General features: G+C 35.3%; 1 pseudogene; it reads left to right on the forward strand.

The window, feature by feature from the left end:
- The first annotated feature begins 6113 nt into the window (after positions 1-6113).
- On the forward strand, positions 6114-6268 carry LOC117286488 (annotated as a pseudogene).
- The last annotated feature ends 758 nt before the right edge of the window (positions 6269-7026 follow it).

Genomic DNA, 7026 nt, shown 5'->3' on the forward strand with positions numbered 1-7026 from the left:
GAATAAATAAACTTGATAAACCCTTAGCAAACCTTATCAAAAAAGGAAAGAAAAGGCTCAGATTCATGCAATCAGGAATGAAAATGGTGAAGTCACAACAGATCCCATAGAAATCCAGAGGATCATTAATACATACTATGAGAACCTGTACTCTAATAATATGGAAAACACAGAAGAAATGGACAGATTTCTAGATACTTATGAATTACCAAAGTTGAATGAAGATAAAAACATTTTAAACACCCCAATCACAATCAGTGAAATTGAAAATGTAATTAAAAACTTAGCAACAAAGAGAAGCCCAGGTCCTGATGGATTCACTGCTGAATTTTACAAGACATTTAGAGAAGATCTACTGCCATTGCTCTTCAGACTTTTCAATGAAATTGAAAGAGAAGCAATACTTCCAAATTCATTCCTGGAAGCAAATATCACTTTGATTCCCAAACCTGGGAAAGACCTAACCAAAAAAGAGAACTAAGGCCAATCTCAAGAATGAACATAGATGCAAAAAACCTTAATAAGATACTACCAAACAGAATACAGAGGATCGTCAAGAGGATCATTCACCTGGAACAAAGTCAGATTTATTCCAGGGATGCAATGGTGGCTCAACATAGGTAAATCAATAAATATAATACACTATATTAACAAAGTTAAGGACAAGAATCACATGATCCTCTCGATAGATGCAGAAAAAGCATTTGACAAAATTCAACACCCATTCATGATAAAATCTCTGCAAAAAATTGGAATAGATGTTCTATGTCTCAACTTAATAAAGGCTATCTATGAAAAACGAACAGCCAACATCATATTAAATGGCCAAAAACTGAAAACCTTCACGTTAAAATCAGGACAAGACAAGGATCCCCACTATCACCATTCCTCTTTGATATACTTCTGGAAACATTAGCCATAGCAATTAGACAAGAGAAAGAAATTAAAGCAATGACGATAGGAAAGGAAGAAGTTAAACTGTCATTATTTGCTGATGATATGATACTCTATATTGAAGACCCGAAAAACTCTACATAAGACTTCTAGACTTAATTGATACTTTTAGCAGAGTAGCTGGATACAAGGTGAACACCCAAAAATCAATTTCATTCTTGTACACAAATAACAGAGTCACTGAGAGAGAAATTAGGGAAACAATTCCTTTCACAATAGCATCCCAAAAAATGAAGTATCTAGGAATCAATATAACAAAAGAAGCAAAAGATCTCTACACTGAAAACTATAGCACTCTGAAGAAAGAGACTGAAGAGGATATAAGAAAATGGAAAGATATCCCCTGCTCCTGGGCAGGAAGGATCAACATAGTGAAAATGGCCATACTACCAAAACTGCTATACAGATTTAATGCAATGACAATTGAAACTCCAACACTATATTTCACAGAACTAGAAAAAAGAATCCAAAAATTCATTTGGAACCAGAAGAGACATAGAATAGCAAAAGCCATCTTGGGCAACAGACACATGGCAGTGGGTATAACAATTTCCAAATTGAAACTATACTACAAAGCCACTGTGTTAAAAACAGCATGGTACTGGCAAAGAAACAGACCTGAGGATCAGTGGAACAGATTGGAAGATACAAAAACAACTCCAGATGCACTGAGCTACCTCATCTTTGACAAAGGAGCTGACAGTCCCCACTGGAGGAAAGATAGCCTCTTTAAGAAATGGTGTTGGAAAAACTGGATGTCAACCTGCCACAGATTAAAATTAGACCCTTATCTGTCACCATGCACTAAATTAAAATCCAAGTGGATTAAAGATCTAAACATAAAAACAAAAACACTAAACTTGCTGGAAGGTAAGTTAGGCAGAACTCTGGAAGACATTGGCATAGGAAAAGACTTTATGAACAAATCCTCAGTAGCATAGGAACTAGCATAAAGAATCAACAACTGGCATCTAATCTTATTAAAAAGCTTCTGCACTGCAAAGGGAACCATTAACAGAACTAAGAGACAACCTACAATGTGGGAAAAACTTTTTATACCAGCTGCTCCTCAGACAAAGGACTATTATCTAAAATATATAAAGAACTCAAAACAATCAGCCCCCCAATATTAAGACCCAATTCAAAAATGGGCATCTGAAGTGAACAGACATTTATCATACAAAGAAATAAAAGCAGCAAGAAAATATATGAAAAAATGTTCCACATCACTGGTCATTCCAGAGATGCAAATGAAAACCACACTGAGATCTCACCTCACCTCACAAAGAATGGCTGCTATCAAGAAGTCACAGAACAACAAATGTTCGGGGGTTGTGGGGAGAAAGGAGCCCTTCTCCATTGTTGGTGGGAGTGCAGACTGGTGCAACCACTATGGAAGTCAATATGGAGATACCTCAAAGAACTAGAATTAGAGGTTCCATTTGACCCAGCCATCCTTCTGTTGGGTATCTTTCCAAAAGAATTAAAAGAATCATACTACAGTGATATATGCACACCCATGTTTATAGCAGCACAGTTTGTAATAGCTAAAACTTAGAAACAGCCCATCTGCCCATCAGTTGGAAACTGGATAAAGAAGATTAGTTTTTTCTACAAAATGGAATACTACTCAGCCATAAAGAATGAGAAATTAGATTCATTCATAGATAAATGGGTGTATTTTGAGGATATACTCCTAAGTGAAATAAATAAGTCACACATGTGTAAATACTGAATAGTTTCTCTGGTGTAAAAAACTAAAATAGTACTCAAGATCCTAACAGGACAATTAGCAATGTGAAATAGGAAGAAAAGGACCAAAGGTGTAGGGACAGTGAGAAGGATAGGGAAAGGGGAATAAGGGAAAAGGAAAAAAAATATGAGAAAATGTAAAAATGGAATTAATGTTTTTGAAGGAGGGGAGGGAAGAGTGAAGGGAGGGTAGGGACAAGGGGAAATAATGAGAACCAAGACCTGGCATGTAAAGGTACAGGATCCCAGTAATGAATGTAACTGTACTGTCTACCTAGAAGTTACCAATAAATTCAATTTAAAATTAAAAAAAAGAAAAGAAAAGAAAATGGAGATGGGCTCCATTTAACATAAAATTTAACATGGGCTCCAAGTAACATAAAATTAGTGAAGTTAAACACCAAAAGAATTTCCAAACCATGATCTCTATTCATGAGATAAAAGTGAGTCTGAATAAAACAATAGGGAGTAGACTTAGATGAATATGAGAATATGATAAAGATGACTTGTTATAAAATGTAGCAAATAAAATCTGACACAGTGGACCACTGAGTTATGAGTGGCCTGACATATGATCAACTTGGGTTACAACTGGAAGTTTAGTTCAAACTTAGGTAAAAGTCATAAGTTATGACCTGAATGCCAGCCACTTTTGCTTCCAGATGGTCTCAGATACAGACTAAACTCTTAAAGTGTTCTGAAAGGAACATTACAACATACTTTCCTGTGTGAATAATTGAGAAACCCTTGGCCAACATCTCACTAAGGACACCAAGATCTGCCTGGAAAAAAGTGTGGCCTAAATTTACACAGGAGAGAGAATTTGAAGGCTGGCCTGAGGAGCCTGACCAGCTTTAGTTACAACTAGTCCTCATGAATGAATTGAATTTGTAAGTCAAGAGTCCTCTGTACCAAGTTAAGCAAATAAGACTTTATGACCAGCTATAATTTACTGCCAGGGTGAAAATTTTACATAAGGAGAAAAACCATGATTATTCTCCATAAATAATGAAAAGCTGTTTGAAAAAAGTTATTCTTAAGGAATTGATGTTTATTTGCTTCCTTAAAAATATAAAAAATAATTTGGCCATAAAATCAAGTATCTTACTTGAGGAGAAAACATTAGCAGCATATCTATTAAGAACAAGAACAAAGCACTTATGTCCACTGTGCCTCCTTTATTTAATATTATTCTAGCAATATTAGCCAATGCAATTGGAAAAGATAAATCAGAGTCATAGAATTGGAGATAAAGAAGTAAAACTATCATTATTTGCAGATTATATGATAGAATACATGGAAATCTCAGTGATACAACTTGAACAATAAAGGATTTTACCAAATTTAGATATGGTAGAAGACTATAAAGTTAGCATTCAGAAATTGTATCAGTTAGTCCTCACTAGAGAAACAGATTTAATATAAGATTTATAAATACATAAGAATTTACAAGACAGGTTTATATTGGCCACCTCAGAGTCAGTTGTGGGACAGTGTGAAAGGGTTGTTTGCACATTGGAGATATGAAGGATCCTGCTGAAGGTTAAAGACCTAGAGCTCTCTGTAGTGTCCCATGCAAGTCTGTATCAGGAGGCTGAAGTGTCTGTAGTGGACGGCTGAAGGGTTTGTAGTGGAAGCCAGGAGACAACATCCAAGGTGACAGTGATGACTGGAGCTCCTCTGAAGAAACAGAAGAAAGTCTTTCTTCTTCGTTTTCTTTCTTTTTATTATTTATTTATTCTCATTGAGTCTATTGGTACATTTTAGGTATACAGTACATTTGCATTCATCATTGGGATCTTGTACATTTACATGACAGGTCTTGGTTCTCATTTTTACTTTTATCCTTGCCCTCCCTTCACCCCCCCTTCCCTCCCCATTTACAAACACTTTATTTCCATTCTTTCATTCTCATGTTTTCTTTTCCCTTATTTCCTTTCCTGTACCCTTCCCACTTCCCCTACACCTTTAGCCCTTTTCTTCCTATTTCACATTTTTTTTTCCTGCATCCAAGCTATAAACCTTTGGTGCCACTCACACCCAAGACGGGTCTTTCATCTTTAGTAAATCCCTTCAGCCACACCCACAACTACGCTAACTGAATTAGCTGGGTATTTCTTACTCTACTTGACAAAAATCAATTAACTATTACAGAAATCAACTGTTCTCATGCACACACAAATAGTTTGAGGATATGTTAGGAGACATGTATTTAAAATATCAACAAATAAGATAAATTACTCAGGAAAAAGTTCAGAAATAACGTGTAAACTCTAAAAGAGAACATTAAACATTCTTCAAAGAAAGAAAAGAATAAATGGAAAAATAACACTTCTTTTTGCTTAGGATATTTTATCAGTCAGTGTTCACTAGAAGAACAGATTTACTGTATCCCTAAAATGTACGAATAAACTCAATAAAATTAAAAAAAAAGATATATGTAAAGAAAAACTGGGTATGGTGGCACACGCCTGTAATCCGAGCACTTGGGAGGCTGAGGCAGGAGGATTGCTGTGAGTTTGAGACCAACCTGGGCTACATAGTGAGATCCAGTTCAGTCTCAACTACATAGTGAAACCCTGTCTCAAAAAAACAAAAACAAAAACAAAAAAGATATATGTAAAGATTTACAAAGTATGTTTACAATGGCCATCTGGAATCAGGTGTGAAAGAATGCAAAAGAGCCATCTGCGTGCTGGAGATCTAAAGTGTCCGATAAAAAGTAAAAGTGCTGAAGCTCACTGCAGGGGCCCATTTGAGTCCATATCAGGAAGTAGAAGGGTCTGCACTGAAAGGCTGAAGAATCTGCCCTGTCTGCCTGGAGATGGATATCCAAAGGTGATGGAGAAGACTGAAGCCCGTCCAAAGCAAAAAACAAACAAACAAAAACCTGACTTCCTTGTTTTCCTTATTCTTTCCTTTTTTATTTCATCCAGGCGACAAGCCTATTGGTTGGTACCCCCCCCCGACATACAGGGTGGGGCTTCCTCTTCAGTGAATCCGTCATGCAGATGCATCCAGAACCAGGCGAAGCCAATTTAGAGGGGCATGTCTTACCCAAGTTGACACAAAAGTTAACTGTCACAGATGTTTTGATATAATGAAGTTCTCATTTTTCTCTTAGTTGATTAATAAAGTGAATGCATTCCTAATAAAATATCACATTTAAATTTAATAGAGAAATTAATATTAAAGATTTAAGTAGAAAAAAATAAACACAAGAATAACAACTATGAAAGCATTAGGAATTAAAAATGAGCTACAATAAAAGATTAACATTGTCTGGGCTGGTGATTTAGCTCAGTGATGATGCCACCTGCCTTGTAAGCACAAAGTCCTGTGTTTGATTCCTGAGACCAAAAAAAAAAAAAAAAGATTAACTATGTCTGAATTTAAAATATCCTCTAAATGATTCTTGGCCTAATGGCTAAGATCAAATGTAGTATCTGTTCTTATCACTTTAAAATATCCTCTAAATTTTCTGTAATTAAATCAGTGTGTGTGTTGTGGTGAGCAGACAGATTAACCAGTGAAATAAAATGTAATTCCATAGAAAACCCTAGTACTGTACATATATAAAACTTTAGTTTATAATTTAATGGAATTCCTGGGCAGGGGATTTAGCTCAGTGGTTCCACCACATGCGTTGTAAGTGCAAGGACCCAAGTTCTACCCCTGGTACAAAAAAAAGGGAAGAAAGAAAGAAAAGGAACAGAACCCCCAATCACTAAATAGCCATTTTTTTGGGTGAGGGTCTTGCTGTGTAGTTCAGGGTGGTCCTGAACTCACTATGTAGCCCATGCAAGCCTGGAACAACTATTCTCCTGCCTCTGCCTCCTGAGTGCTAGGATCAGGGGTTTGTGACACAATGTCCAGCTGCCATAAATAGTCAGTTTTTAAAATAAGATAATGTTAATGCCTTAAATAATATTAAAGAATAAACCTCAAATACATTAAAAATGATAAGTATGAAAAATAAAACTATATAAATTTAAAATTAAAGTTAGATGAAATTATTAATAAATTAATCTTTGATACATATCATACCTGGGCCTGCCTGTGATTTAAAATCCTGTAATACTGTTCATAAAATTTGACTATGAAATTTAAAACAATTTTTTGTAGTCAGAAATATCATGAACAATAAAATGAATAGCCAAATGATAAAATGAGAAAAAGCACTTCTGTGCATATCACCAAAAAAAAAAAAAACTTCCAAATTTCAGAAAAAAAGAAAAACTGAAAACCAATTGGAAAATTAGTAATAATATGTCCAAATAATTTTTTAAATGGCCCTCATATACATAAAAATATGCTCAG

This window comes from Fukomys damarensis, unplaced genomic scaffold (assembly GCF_012274545.1).
Source record: "Fukomys damarensis isolate Sample0158 unplaced genomic scaffold, DMR_v1.0_HiC HiC_scaffold_16, whole genome shotgun sequence".
Taxonomy (NCBI): domain Eukaryota; kingdom Metazoa; phylum Chordata; class Mammalia; order Rodentia; family Bathyergidae; genus Fukomys; species Fukomys damarensis.